At 39.7% G+C, this 15,421-nt stretch overlaps 1 protein-coding gene across 6 annotated transcripts in view; it reads left to right on the top strand.

The window, feature by feature from the left end:
- Caper (RNA-binding protein 39-like protein Caper) overlaps positions 1–15,421 on the top strand; it is a 356,013-nt gene that overhangs the window by 45,659 nt on the left and 294,933 nt on the right. For 2 of the 6 annotated variants that reach the window (XM_067145481.1, XM_067145483.1), the window contains exon 2: positions 4,955–5,059. The exons of the other annotated variants lie outside the window; for them this stretch is intronic. The gene's annotated coding sequence lies outside the window, so the exon portion shown is untranslated. The remainder of the gene's footprint in view (positions 1–4,954; positions 5,060–15,421) is intronic. 6 annotated transcript variants of the gene reach the window in all.

Below are 15,421 nucleotides of genomic sequence, written 5' to 3' on the forward strand. Positions count from 1 at the left end.
TTTTTCTTGCCATCCCTATTAAACACATTGTACATTGTTTGAGGGAGACCTACCTTCATTCTCCATTGTCCTCCATGAGAATTCTAATTACCTCCCTCAAACTCTCCAATTCTTCTCTCATATTGCTTAATGCCTGCTAAGACACATGGTCACTACACTTGCATTCCTTAGCAGTTCTTTACTCTTCTTTGCAGAAAAATGAAGTCAACAAAAATAAAGTATTCTGTGAAATAAAAAATCAGAGGAATGGAATACCTTCTACGCTAGTACACAAGGATCACGTAACTGTTACAGTAATCAATATACGAATACAAAATAAGTATGCTACTGTATTACTAAAGCGTATTATTATTATTATTATTATTATTATTATTATTATTATGTCCGACTCGTTGGCTGAACGGCCAGCATACTGGCCTTCGGTTCAGAGGGTCCTGGGTTCGATTCCCGGCCGGGTTGGGGATTTTAACCGTAATTGGTGAAGTCCAATGGCACGGGGGCCTGAGTGTATGTGTTGTCTTCATCATCGTTTCATCCTCATCATGACACGCAGGTCGCCTACGGGAGACAAATAGAAAGACCTGCACCTGGCGAGTCGAACCCAACCTGGGATATCCCGGCACTAAAGGCCATACGACATTTCATTGTTGTTATTATTATTATTATTATTATTATTATTATTATCATCATCATTATATCCTACAGTGTGCCAACAGAAATGAAGTCTGTTAATTAGTGAGCATTGAAAGGATTACACAAGAATTACTATCTAATGGCAGTGATCTCCCCAGAAATGTTCATCAGGCAGGTGGCAGGAATTAGTAGACAGGCGGGGAATTATACTTAAAAATGAATATGATAAAATCTCAATTTATCCCCCTCAGGGCATTGGCAGTAATGTCAGACAGGTAAACATTAACTGCAAAATTGAACTATTTTATTGTTATCACGAACAAGACACGAGTATTTTGAACTAGTGTTCTGCTGTTCATTCATAATCGTATAACTCCGGGGTTTATCACTCTGTTGCTGTGGAGTGCCATACGTGTATGTAACGTCCTGCGGAATCGAGTGCTCGCATGCGATTCCACGCTAATCCATATACCGCTTGCGCACGACAGTACGCAATAGACAAGGTAAACATATAAACTCCGATGTCATTGATGAAGTTTTGCAGACAGTAATGATTATTAAATAAACAGCTTTACAGTGCAGGGTGCACACAAATGGTTTGAGCGGTTTTGTCAATTATTTCTAGCCATATTATTAGAGATATGGTGATGGTGTTTGATGTTGTAAGGCAAGTATCCCTCCAAGTTTTGTTTTGTTTGAATAGCTCTCCATACATTGTGCTTCCCCAACGCCTGCGAGAGAGGAACAGTTGCAACATCCGGCAGACATGATGCATCCTTTATTGCAACAGTTACAAAGATGGCGTCTAACAGTGAAAAAGCGTATGCTGTTCTGGAATTTCATTCCAGCCAATTTGTGACAACCGTGCGATGAAACTTTAGAACAAAGTATCGGAAAGATCCACCCAGTGCCAACTTCATTCGCCGATGGTATGAACAGTTCAAAAACATGGGATGACTGTGCAAGGGAAAATCAATAGGCCGGCCTAGTGTGCCTGAAGAAATGGTTGAGCGTATCAGTTTTGAACGTAGCCCGTGAAATTCAACTCGTCGAGCGAGCAGGGATATGAACATACCTCGTTCGGCCATTTGGAAAGTCGTAAGGAAAAGATTGCAGATGCGCCCTTACCGTTTGCATCTGCTCCAAGCATTGTCGCCAGCTGACAAAGTGAACTGTTTTGAGTTTTCTACAAGTTTTCAGGAGCGTGGGGAAGATGATTAATTTTGTGACAACCTTGTCTTCAGTGATGAGGCAGCATTTTTTCTGAGTAGTAAATTTAACAGGCACAATGTACGAATTTGGTGGACTGAAAATCCTTGTACCTGTGTGCAGCACATTCGTGACTTTCCCAAGCTCAATGTTTTCTTTGTCATCTTGAAATTTAGAGTTTACGGTCCCTTCTTTGCTGAAAATTCCATCACAGGGCACATCTGCCTGAATATGCTGGAGAATTGGCTCATGCCACAGTTGGAGACTGATAGCATGAACTTCATCTACCAACAGGATGGTGCTCCACCTCATTTCCATGTTGATGTTCATGGCTTTCTGAATAGCAGACTTCCAGAAAGATGGATCAGTCGTATCGGGAATGAAGATCATGCCCTCATGTCATGGCCTCCACACTCTCCTGACCTCACCCCTTGTGACTTCTTCGTATGGGGTTATGTGAAAGACACAGTTTTTACACCACCATTACTGGCTGATCTAACAGAACTGCGGGCCTGCATTATCAACGCCTTTGGTCAAATTGACAGCGACATACTACGTCGGGTGTGGGATGAACTTGACTACAGAGTTGATGTGTGTAGAGTCACTCGTATATATGTTCAGTCTTCAGCCCTAAGGCTGGTTGGATCCTCAACAGCTCTGCCATCAGCTGTCATAGATGGCCTAGGCATCACTGAAGAGGCGTACTGGGGAAATGAGTGAGATAGTTTCCCTACCGAGCTCGATAGGTGCAGTCGCTTAAGTGCGGCCAGTATCCAGTATTCGGGAGATAGTAGGTTCGAACCCCACTGTCGGCAGCCCTGAAACTGGTTTTCCGTGGTTTCTCATTTTCACACCAGGCAAATGCTGGGGCTGTACCTTAATTAAGGCCACGGCCGCTTCCTTCCCACTCCTAGCCCTTTCCTGTCCTATCGTCGCCATAAGACCTATCTGTGTCGGTGCGACGTAAAGCAACTAGCAAAAAGAAAAAAATTTATATAGTTTCCCGTTGCTTTCCTCACCGAGCCGGAAGTTGCTATTACGTATCAGTCTGCCAAGCCCACTGAAATGCATCCACTAAACGACCCTATGAGCAACATTTTCACACCATTCATAGCAAGGACTGGCTGCACAAGGAATGGCATTTCTAGCATCCCTCATACCTCAGTCACTTTCATATTGTCAAAGCCAAGTAGAAGGCAGAGACAGATCAATGAAAGTAACAAAATTACTCTAGCCCATACCAGAAGACATAGTGCACTGTAAACGCTAGCTCCTGCCAGCAAAGGCAATAGTCACTCGTGGAGCACATATCGAGCATTTGTAGGAGGCTCATAAAAAAAAACTTTGTGAGTTTTTCTGTCTGTCTATATAATTTTTTTAATGTTACAACAAATAATAAACAGGATTTTTTTGAAACAGCTCCAATAATTTGTGTGCACTCTGTATTTACGTTTTAATTTGGAGCACCCAACGACTCAAATATATGTATTACTATTATGTAACTAGCATATGTCTAGGTTATGTTAGTCGGGCAGTATGTAAAAATGGCAGGGCGGTGCAACCATTAAAAAGGTCGTTGGGAGAACACTGAATAGTAATAGTGATGTTTATGAAAATAACTATCTAGAATTCTAAAATCTTAATTTCAACAAGTTAACAGAAATGATAGAAATGGGGTTAAAACTAAATGATTACATTGTTACAGCTGGTCGTCACCATCATCATCATAGCAGTTTCCAGCTGTTGGCCAGATCTGCTTGGAACATAAGCCCCTCCATCTCCTTGTGTTCCCATCACTTCTCCCACTTCACTCTTGCGCAGCCCTCTTCTCTTGTCTGCACACACCGGGCGAGTTGGCCGTGCGGTTAGAGGCGTGCAGCTGTGAGGTTGCATCCGGGAGATAGTAGCTTCAAACCCCACTGTCAGCAACCCTGAAGATGGTTTTCTTTGGTTTCCCATTTTCATACCAGGCAAATGCTGGGACTGTGCCTTAATTAAGGCCACAGCCGCTTCCTTCCCACTCCTAGCCCTTTCCTATCCCATCATCGGCCATAAGACCTATCTGTGTCGGTGCGACGAAAAGCAAAATTCTATTAAAAAAATTCTGCTCTGCACATACTCTCTTCCACTCCTTGTATCCACCTGTCTCTTAGTCTTCCTCATGGTCATTTTCCTGTTATCTCGCATTTCGCGCATTCTCCTCGGTATCCTTTCCTCTGTCATTCTCTTCCTGTGTCCATACCGTCTAAGTCTAGATGCCTCTGTCCTGTTCCGTAGTGCCTCTTGTTTTACTGTGTCTTGAACCTTCTCAATTCTCATCTTATCCATTCTTGTCACTCCTATTCTGCTTCTCAGAAATTTAATTTCACTTGCCTGTATATCATCCTTTTGCTTTTCTGAAGAACATCCTTGCTCCAAACCAGGCTTCTGACACTTTTTAGGAATGTTCCTGCTTCTCTTCCATGCTTGATTTTTTCCTTATCATTCCTTCCACTGACCTCTATGATACTTCTCAGGTACATGAAACTCTCTTACCTTCCTGAGCTGTTTCCTCCAAGCATTATCCCTCTCATAGGTGTCTCAGTTGTGATCATGATCTTGCTCTTGTTTGGCAGTAAATTTCATTCCATATTATTCTACCCATGCATCTAACTGTTCCTTTTCTCCCCACATTAACAAGTCATCTGCAAACATCGTCACTTTCATTTTTCCTTCCCTGAATTTTCCTTGCCAGTTTTGTCACGTGTCCATAGCTACAATGAAAAACAAAGGTGACGGAGCATTTCTTTGTCTTAATTTTTTTTTTCTCAAACCAGTCTGTTCTTTCTCCTTGTAGTTTCACACAACCGACACTCCCATGGTATAGTCTCTGCCTTGTAAACTTACAGTTGGTGGTGGCGATAATTGTTTTAAGAGGAAGTAAACTAGGCATCCATCCTCTGTAAGCTTATACACTAAGGATACAACCTTCCTCTTTCTCCCCTGTTAATAGTGAAGTTAGTGAATTATAGTTATTTTCTAACTGTTGGGTTCAATTCAGTGTCGCTTAACCATACAGTTTAGGGACCCTACTTGCCGATACAACATCTTACAGTTACTGTTAATCTTGCAGGTTGGCAGTATGTAGTCATGATTTTTCATGTCTTGTGAGATTATACGTACTGATTCGTTCTGCCACTGCCGTATTGTGAAAATCACTGGTGTTATATTTGCTGAAGTAAGTAAAGCATATTTTCTTTTTCTGTAGGATTGTAAATCTGTTTGGGTAATACTAGAGAAGTAGAATTGTGGCATGTTCGAATAATGCATTTAATAACATAGTTGGTGTTTAATGACGAATGCAGCATTTTATTAATACGGTCTTATTTCGTCCATTTCATGTGTATAGAATTGAACTAGGATGTATAAGAAGCAAGAAAAATCTCCAAGAGCTCCTCCAGAAAGGAAAGCAATATTACTTCTATAAAAATCAGTTCACTGGAAATGGAAGAAAATTTCATTATCAGCCTAATCTAACCTTGTTTTGTCACAGCTGTGATATGGTTTGCAACTTGGCTTTTGTATATTCTTCTTGACTTATGGCAAATGTAGATGTAATATATTTGATCGTTTGTGTGTTATTACGGCGTGGTTTCACTTCACTCCGACAATTAATAGCAAATTTCAAGAAGGGAGCTGAATTATTTACACAAGGCAAATACCAAAGAATACGGTTATAGTGATGTGTATATCCAAATAAAGGCAGAAATATATAACATTAAATTGAGCAAGGGTGAGAGAGAGTGTTTATTTCCTTAATTCCTCTCTGTGCTTGAAAACCAACTTAATTATGAATATCTTGATAGATCATATACTTTGGACTGAATATCTCCCAGTATAAGGAGATCCCCTATACCAAGTGCTAACAGTCTTCCTGAGAGTGGATGAGCAGGTATAGGTTAGGGCACTCTATTGTCCTGGGGGCAAGAAATTGTATTTAATGGTGAAGGAACCAAATTTTGGAGAAGGGAACCTCCATTTTAGATATTTCTTTTGAGGTTAGTTTGTTGATGCCTGTGATTTCAATATGTAATTAGTCAAGTTAACAGTAGAGATGAGCCATTAAAAAAAAAAAAAATAGGGCAGCTTTTGTTCTTCAGTGTGTAGCCTTACGTGCCTCTCCTTCCATACTACTTTCAGCACACGATAAAGCCACTGTTTCTCTACCTTTCCTGCTGCCTTCACCATCTCAATACTCATTCCTCTAAACCTAGGGCTTTCCCTCCTTTCATCTTGTCCGGTGCTACCTCCACTTCTTGTATGTTGCTGGGCTGAGTAGCTTGGACAGTAGAGCGCTGGCCTTCTGACTCAAACTTGGCAGTCAGTGAAAAATTCCTTTAATTTATCCAAACACTCTCTTCATTCATTTGATATTTCTAACATGTATGCTAATGTGCTCGTTAACAACACTGTAAAATTGATTAAGGCCCGGTTTCTTCTACTCTATGTTAAATTTTGCTTAACAAATGTTAACTAACAATTGTTATTAATTTAACACTTCGTTTAAAAGTACCCTGTTTCACGAACATATTTCCAGCATTTGTTACGAAACAATTGTTAAAGACAAATTAACACATTTCCGTAAGATTTCTGAACGCGTTTGGCAGTGAGCGTCTTTTGTTTCTTTACATATAGCGCTCCTAGTGGCGTGTTGAAATAGTATTTTGTCACACAGACACATGGTTGACATTATTATAGGTTATGGTTAGCGGAGACCGCTAAGAAGTAAACATGTCAAGTAAGAGGCAACAACAGCGTTAATATGATGAATGCGAGACAAATGTTATAGTTTTAATTTAAAATTATGCGAGTGTGCAAAAAAAAAAATGAAATAACGGACTGTTATATCACAACATTCGATATAGCCTATTCTTGTAGGAGTGCAATCTAAGGTTCTTACATCACCGGGAAAATGTGATAATTGATATGTTTTGAATGATTTTCGGGCATTCTTTTATTGCGGGGAAAATAATGTGCCTTGTTAATGCTGCAATGGCAGCAAGAATTCTTTGTAGAATCCTACACACTCTTTTCTTGCCCTCGTGAACATAGTCGCCTACAATTAGGCCTTTTTTCTTAAAAAAAAAATACTATTTGTTCGGGACGTCTACCTATGAAGATCTTTTGCCCCTACAATTAGGCCTACATGAAAAGTGTCTCGAGGTCAGATGTCATTACAAACCTCCGCTTCGGACGAAGGCGAGCAAATTTTACTTAAACATGTCAGGTCCGCAACCTAATAACTTCTGAAAAATTGATGAATCCCCGATTCCAGTGCAAGGCTTATATACTTAGGAGTTGTGGCATAGTGGTCATCGTACTTGTCTGCGAATGTCGTAGACGTGAGTTCGAGTCTCGTTTCAGGGAACGTTATTTAAAATTTGGAACAAAAATATTACGCAAATTGCAGTACCGGTACGCTTTGTTTTCTACCTGAAATTAATATAGGTCTAAACGTTCTCATAGTTACTGCTGGATCTCTTTCTCTGTATATATATATTAATTTCTTCTTAATCTGTTTATCCTCCAGGGTCGGTTTTTCCTCAGACTCAGCGAGGGATCCCACCTGTACCCGCTTAAGGGCAGTGTCCTGGAGCTTCAGACTTTGGGTCGGGGGATACAATTGGGGAGAATGATCAGTACCCCCCCTAGGCGGCCTCACCTGCTATGCTGAACAGGGGCCTTGTGGAGGGATGGAAAGAAGATTGGATGGGACAGGGAAGGAAGCGGCCGTGGCCTCAAGTTAGGTACCATCCCGTCATTTGCCTGGAGGGGAAGTGGGAACCCACGGAGAACCACTTCGAGGATGGCTGAGGTGGGAATCGAACCCTCCTCTACTCAGTTGACCTCCCGAGGCTGAGTGGACCCCGTTCCAGCCCTCATACCACTTTTCAAATTTCGTGGCAGAGCCAGGAATCGAACCCGGACCTCCGGGGGTGGCAGCTAATCACGCTAACCACTACACCACAGAGGCGGTCTATATTAATTTTAGGTAGAAAATAAAGTTCCACTGCAATTTGATCATTACTTTTATTCGCATTTTTACCTTCACATTCCCTGAAATAATTAATTAAATTTGTATTTTTTAAAAAGTAACCTAACGCGGGACTCGAACTCTCTTCGTTGTGGTTCGTAGACAAGTACGATGACCACTCGGCCACTGCTACTCTTGACTAGTGCGCAACTTTTCAAGTATATACGCGGTGCTTTACAATCGGAAATTCGTAATTTTTTTGGAAATTACTAGGTTGCGGGCCTAACAAGTTCAACTTAAATGTGTTCGCATTTTAGTGTTCTATCCCCTCCACGTGGTCCGAAGCGGATCCTGCCTCATGACATTTGTCCTCATTTATTTCGAAAACGAAACTATACGGTATTGACCCAAACCCTTCTACACGAGTTACTGTTGAGTGTCCCCCAACAGGTACATTAAGCTAGTTGAAATCGATTGCACGCAGGGTCTGACCCATCCTTGTAAAATCTGTAAGCAACTGCTGCACTGGAGAGATTGGTAAGTTGCAATCTGTTGGAAACTCTAACCTATATTGTCTAGTACCTTGTTCATTATGGCTTCGGTAATTAGAAATCTTTCTTCTGACAACTCTAAAAAGGTCGTTATTTCTTAGTATGGGTTGTCCTTTGCCTTCTTCAGTTTATAAATAGTCCTCATACAGCAGTAAAGCTTCAAACTTACGTCTTCTACATGTCTCCATTTTGAAATTTTAGCAACTGTTAAGAGGTTTAACACAGGGGTGCTGCTAGGTTAATTTAACACAAGATTTAACAATTGTTAGAGTTAACAATTCTTGATGAGACGACCATTTTGTTAAATTGTGTGTTAAGTCTCCTTAACAGCAGTGTTAACACTTAACATTCGTTGAAGAAACCGGGCCTAAGAACAATCTTTCCAAATTCAGCAATAGATGAATTTATTTGGATTCTGAAATTAACATTGAATAACCATTTCTTCACTTTCAATAATGTCATTTACCAACAGGTAGGTCTTCCCATGGGTTCACCAGCTTCAGGGATCCTTGTGGATATTTACATCCATCATTTAGAACATTCTCCACATCATTGGTAAGATTCATAGCATTCAACACTGGATACGCTATGTAGGTGACACGTTTGTTATTTTAGACTTGCGTGTTACTAACAGCAATACAGTACTTGAATTTCTCAATGCCATTGATCCACATATAAAATACACCATAGAGTTAACAACACTTTATCCTTTAATAGGCCTATATGCAGTAACCCACTCACACCATCAGTACCATCCAACAAACTTCTTTGCACCCACACATAAGAAAGCTTACAATAGCATGGTACTCAGAGCATTAACTGTCCCTGTCCCTTTATCTCGCAAGAATTATAAAAAAATTAATACTATTTACACAATATTGCAGAACACAACGGTTTCAGTAGAACCTTCATCAGCAGAATCATCAATAGATATAAGAGCAGACGCAAGACTACCCTAGAAAAAGATTCCGCTCCTAAAGGAAGTTTTTCACTTTCATTAGTAGTAGCATTTACCAAATTTCTAATATCTTTAAAAAACACAACATTAAAATGGACTTTTGAACCTCCAACTCCAAACTCATATTCAATCAACACACACACAACAATAACAGATATTTGAACTCCGGAGTTTACAAATTAGAATACCAATCCTATAATTCCAGGTATATTGGTCAAACAGGCTGCAATTTTGTCATAAGATACGCTGAACATCGCAACGCTCTCAAATATAAAAGTTTTTCAGCTATAAGTGAACATCAGAAAGAACCCAGTCACAAATACACATCAATAAAGATCTTGCATTATGAGCAAAAAGGCACCTTGCTCAACATTCTCGAGAGCATCCACATCAGTTTAGATCAATTTATGAACCCCTCTCATAATTTAAATGAAATCAATGAAAAAAAAAGACAATTCTACTTGAAACATTCATTCCATATATTTGTCAGAACTTCTATAATAAAAACAAACCCCGCCTCCATCTCACCAATGTACCATCACTCCCCCTCCCCTTCCCCCCTCTCCCCACAAGCCCTGCACCCTCTTCCTCTTCCCCTTCACTCCTCCCATCGTCGCAAACGCAGCTGAGCCAACAATAGATATGGTCGTAAGAATGGGACCATTAACTATGAGAAGGTCAGGCCGTTTCGAGAGGACAACCACTAAATAAGTAAGTTTAAACATTTCTTCACACTCATACAACCTCATTTTTTCCATTACAGATTGGAACATTTTTGACTGTTTCCACTATGGTCATACACTGTTTACCATGCATCTGTTATATTCTCTAACACAGCTTCTCAGTTCGCTGCCCTCCTGACTATTTAAAATAAGGCAGAGACACCTAGCCAACATTGGAAACAATCGAGAGCAGGACCGTTAAAATAGAGATGATCAGGCCTTTCGAGAATGCTGCTATTCATGTTAAAAATTAAATAATTGAAAAGGAGGTTCAACCTATTCAATACTTGAAAGAAGGAAATGCAGTAATCACATTCCTATTTAAATGGGACCGGTTTCGACCTTAGTCCAGGTCATCATCAGCCGTAAAAAGATGTACAATGTTTATGAATATTGGAGGTCAGTTTCACACTTTGATAGGCGCAAAGACACGACACCACATTCTGTATGCACAAAGTCACAACACTATCAACTAATATACGAAGATCAAAAATAACTAGAAGTCGCAGACGAATAGATTTGTAGTAGAAAGCCGCTAGCTCCTGGTGATCAGCGCGGCACATTCAAGGTCATGCGCTGCGCTCGAACGCCAAAGTGGAGTGGAGAATGTTTTGAAGGTCTAGAATTTGTCACGGTTGCGGGAAGTTAAGTACGTATATAAAAATATACGACGCAAATCAGAATAATTGAGTGAGTACTTGTACTCCTGCTAAGTTCTTGGCGTTCGAGCGCAGCGCATGACCTTGAATGTGCCGCGCTGATCACCAGGAGCTAGCGGCTTTCTACTACAAATCTATTCGTCTGTGACTTCTAGTTATTTTTGATCTTCGTATATTAGTTGATAGTGTTGTGACTTTGTGCATACAGAATGTGGTGTCGTGTCTTTGTGCCTATCAAAGTGTGAAACTGACCTCCAATATTCATAAACATTGTACATCTTTTTACGGCTGATGATGACCTGGACTAAGGTCGAAACCGGTCCCATTTAAATAGGAATGTGATTACTGCATTTCCTTCTTTTAAGTATTGAATAGGTTGAACCTCCTTTTCAATTATTTAATTTTTAACATCAATAATTTCAATACGGAACAATGAAGTTTTATTTTTAAATGCTGCTATTCTGAAATTTGAAATTCTTTGGCAATTTTCCATCACTTGTCACATACATTTCACCTGGCACTTGTCTCCGCTCTCCTCTTATTGTGGTGATGGTCATTCTACAAAGACAGACTGTCAGTTATGAATATTTTTAACACAGTGATTTTATCCTGTTTCAAATTATATTCCACTGCGAAATTTTTAGACTCAGAGGTCCACAACCTCACTATAAACACTTATTGTTCGTTTCCGTCTTATCTCATTTGTTTTCATTCTTTCCTTCATAGGTTTTAACACACTTTTTAGCTTCAGTTATGTAAAGTGTTAACTTTTTTCACTGAAGATGTCTCAAGCGAGTTCATTATTACTCCATCTGATGATGGAAATGGGTATATATTGAATTTTTTATGTCAGTCATATCTCTTTTGTTTCTTAATTATGTTTTCAACGCATTTTTAGCTTCTATTATGTAAATAACTTTAACCCCTTTTTTTCACTGAAGATGGCTCAAATGAATCAAAACATGTTTGATTTTTATTACTCCCTCTAATGTTGGAGTTATTTATTGAATAGGAGAACACATTAAATCTTGAAAATGGAAATTTTGTTTTTGGGAACCAATAATTCTATTTTTGCTATCTTGCTTAAAGCACCTCAGCCTGCTGCCTAATTAGATTCATATCCCTCAGTGAGTTGTTCGGTTTGGACTGATTGACCAGGAAGAGTTCCCTGCTAGGTTCTGGGCTATAGTTCAGTCATCGCCTTCTGCTGTGCACTATACACTTTTCCATGCTGGCTGAGAGTATGTACATTGAACTAGTGTACAATTTCTCCATTACCCATCTGTCAGCGCTGCTAGGATGTCAGTCGGCACATAGGCAGGCACTAATTTCTTCTTCCCCATCATGCATAGTCTTTTCTAAAAGTGATGTCCTGACGTTTTAAGGAATGTGACACAGGTTGAAGGCTAGGAATAGATGTCTGTCTTGATTGGTAGAGTGAGGAATCCGACTTCATTACTTATCCACTGGATAGTCTTCTTTAGGTTGTGGTTATCTGTAACCAATCTTAAAATTACAAAACCAATAATTTCAACCTGGTGTATTGCTGACAGTGTCAGATTGTTCACTTCAACACCAAACAATCTCTTTAAAAAGAAACAGGCAGTGGGAAGTTTGCCACTTATAATAAACTATAAACTTATCCACTGCTCTCTGTTGAAATGGACATACTTCCAGAACTGTCTACATTTTGATTAGGCTGCTTTATTGCTATTTCATCAATGATGAGGAAGCACAATTTTTCGATCCTATTCATTCTTTCAATTTGTACGAGAAGTCTTTCTTTGACAAGGTCTGTCCTGTTTGGCATGATGTGTCTCCTATGTAACGACTCAATGATCTCCTAGAAGGCAACTTGGATAAATGATTTCATGCATAAGCATAACCATTTGGAGAAATAAATTGCCAGATAACACAGTATTTTATCTAGTTTTCTGACCAACGGGATGGCAGCTTGTTGTAATTTAAAATTTTGTCCATATGAATGCGGTCTTCGAGCCTTCAGGATTGTGCTCATTGGTGCCCATTATTATTTTTAGTTAGTGTGTTTTAATTAGTAGATTGTTGAAATCATCTTCACTTTCTCTATTTCCAAATGAGCTTGCAGCTTCTTTATTTTCTGATTGGCATGCCACAGTTTGTCTCAAACGGTTCTGTCTTTGTCGGCTTCAAAACCATTATTGGTTGTCTATTTTCCAGTAGACTTACTGGCACTATCTGCCTGCGGACTGGCATAAGCATTGCTATCGTAAGCACCTGCATCATAATCAAAAATTCTTGTCTCTCTTCCTCTTCTTTCCAGTGTTTAGCCCTAGTTCATGTTTCTTTATTAGTTGCCTTTACCGAGCTCGATAGCTGCAGTCGCTTAAGTGCGGCCAGTGTCCAATATTCGGGAGATAGTAGGTTCGAACCCTACTGTCGACAGCCCTGAAAATGGTTTTCCGTGGTTTCCCATTTTCACACCAGGCAAATGCTGGGGCTGTACCTTAATTAAGGCCACGGCCGCTTCCTTCCCACTCCTAGCCCTTCCCTGTCCCATCATCGCCATAAGACCTATCTGTGTCGGTGCGACGTAAAACAACTAACAAAAAAAAAATATTAGTTGCCTTTCTTGTCTTGATTTTAATTTTAGCATCTTATGCTCGGGATAATCTTCAAATGCAGAAGGAACATCCTTTTCTTTCAATTTCCTTATTTTTAGTCCGGGATGTAATCTTCTTCAGAAAAATGCAGACTATACACAAAAGATGTTCTGAATTCAAAATTTGGAACAGAACTGTTCCATGACACATTTTTTAGCCATACCAGTACCTGCAAGTGAAAAATTGTTCTTTAATTATGATTGCCAGATTTCATTTTAAAAGTAGGCCATACGTTGAATTAACTAAATACAAAATATTCTACAATGTGTAGTTATTTTGCTGGGTCTTAATTCAGTTAGTCATGTGAATTAATTGGGCATGGAGTTGTAGATACACAAGCGTATATAACATTTTAATTTATTTATATTCATAGACTACCATACATACCGGTACCTATCACTTTTTCTGGAATTATGCTAAATTATGCTTCAGTTACTCTGAAGATAACTAGTTCTGCAGTTATTCACACCAAACCGTACACAATGCATACCATTACAGTATGAAACACCAGCTATAACTTAAGACCATGGTGTCAGCGTTAGCAGTAGGTTCCCTGCATCCTATACACGCGGAGAAATCACATGCTGGTAGCACTCCTATGGGAAATTCGGTAACAATCAAGTGTTCGCTCAGAAGTACAGGAAGCGTGGAGAGGCGTGTAATGTATAGAAGATGATGATGGTTCAGTTGAAAGGAAGTAGATGGTTTGGGCAATTCATCTACCTGTTCATCTGATCAAGAGGACAAATTGGGACAAATATTCATTTGTGGGAAGGGGAGTTGGGGATTGGAATAATTTACCAAGGGAGATGTTCGATAAATTACCAAATTCTTTGCAATAGTTTACCACCTGGGCGGATTAGCAATTGGGAGTTCAGATCCACGTAGTTATGGCTTTATAGCGGATTTCACATTAGGATACACATTATTGGATTTTGTTCTTTTTGAATGTGTGTCAATTTTTAATAGGCATAGGTCTTCTGCATGGCTGGTTGGTTCACACCATAGGATTGGCATCATGAAAGGAATTTCAAGAGTTGTATCACCACTCATCCACTTAATCCTTTGGGGTCCAATGTCGGACTGACAGACATTGTTAATTTTCAGTTCCGGTCCTGTGTCGGACCTAGTCCGACACAACTTTAAGGTTATATATTTCGTATGCTGGAGCAGAAATGGCGCCGAGCTTTACGCTGAATACAGCCTTGGCATTTCTCTCTTGCATACTGCCATCTGCTGTTCATTCCTTTAAGCTGAATTGTGTTTTCTTTGGAGATAGTTCCTCACTGTCACTGCTGTGTTTACTTTCGTTATCAACATGGCATCCACCAGCCGCGGCATGGAGCCTAATGATTTTTACGAACAGTTATGTGACTTTGACGATTTGTTAATTGATTCTGATGGTGACATTAGTATTCCCCAATCTGAGAATGATATTTCGAGTAAGGAGGAGGAAATTGAGGTGGAAGATAGTGGCAAAAGCGGTGATGTAGGGGTTGATGAATGGAAAGTTTATGAAGAAGGTGACAGTGTTTTTCCAAGTATTCTCACAACAGTGCTACGGGATACATGCCTCCTACTACAGGAAAGAAGCCGGTAACTTTTTAGGATTTCCTTTTGTTGCTGTTCCTGGTTTCCCTGTTCTCCGAAATATGTAAGGAAACTAACAGGTATGTAAGAGAATGTATTACCAAATGTATGTCGTTGCAGCAACATTCCATATGGTGGGACTGGTTCGATGTTACAGTCGCTGAAATGATGGCATTTCATGGTGTTCTTCTGAATATGGCACATACAAAAAAGAAAACTCAAACATACTTGTGTCTTAATTGTTGCCATTATAGGCTTGTTGCATAATGTACTATTATGCACTAATGGGTTAAATACAAGCCTTGTTCTATTTTCCTTTAGTGACCTACATTTCCTAAACATATGGGCCTATAACATACATTTTGTGAATTATGTACATGAACGTTTTTCGTTGCTGACTTAACGTCACCGGCTTATTGTTACACTCACACACTGAAGATTTTC

The sequence above is a fragment of the Anabrus simplex genome, chromosome 4 (assembly GCF_040414725.1).
Source record: "Anabrus simplex isolate iqAnaSimp1 chromosome 4, ASM4041472v1, whole genome shotgun sequence".
Taxonomy (NCBI): Eukaryota; Metazoa; Arthropoda; class Insecta; order Orthoptera; family Tettigoniidae; genus Anabrus; species Anabrus simplex.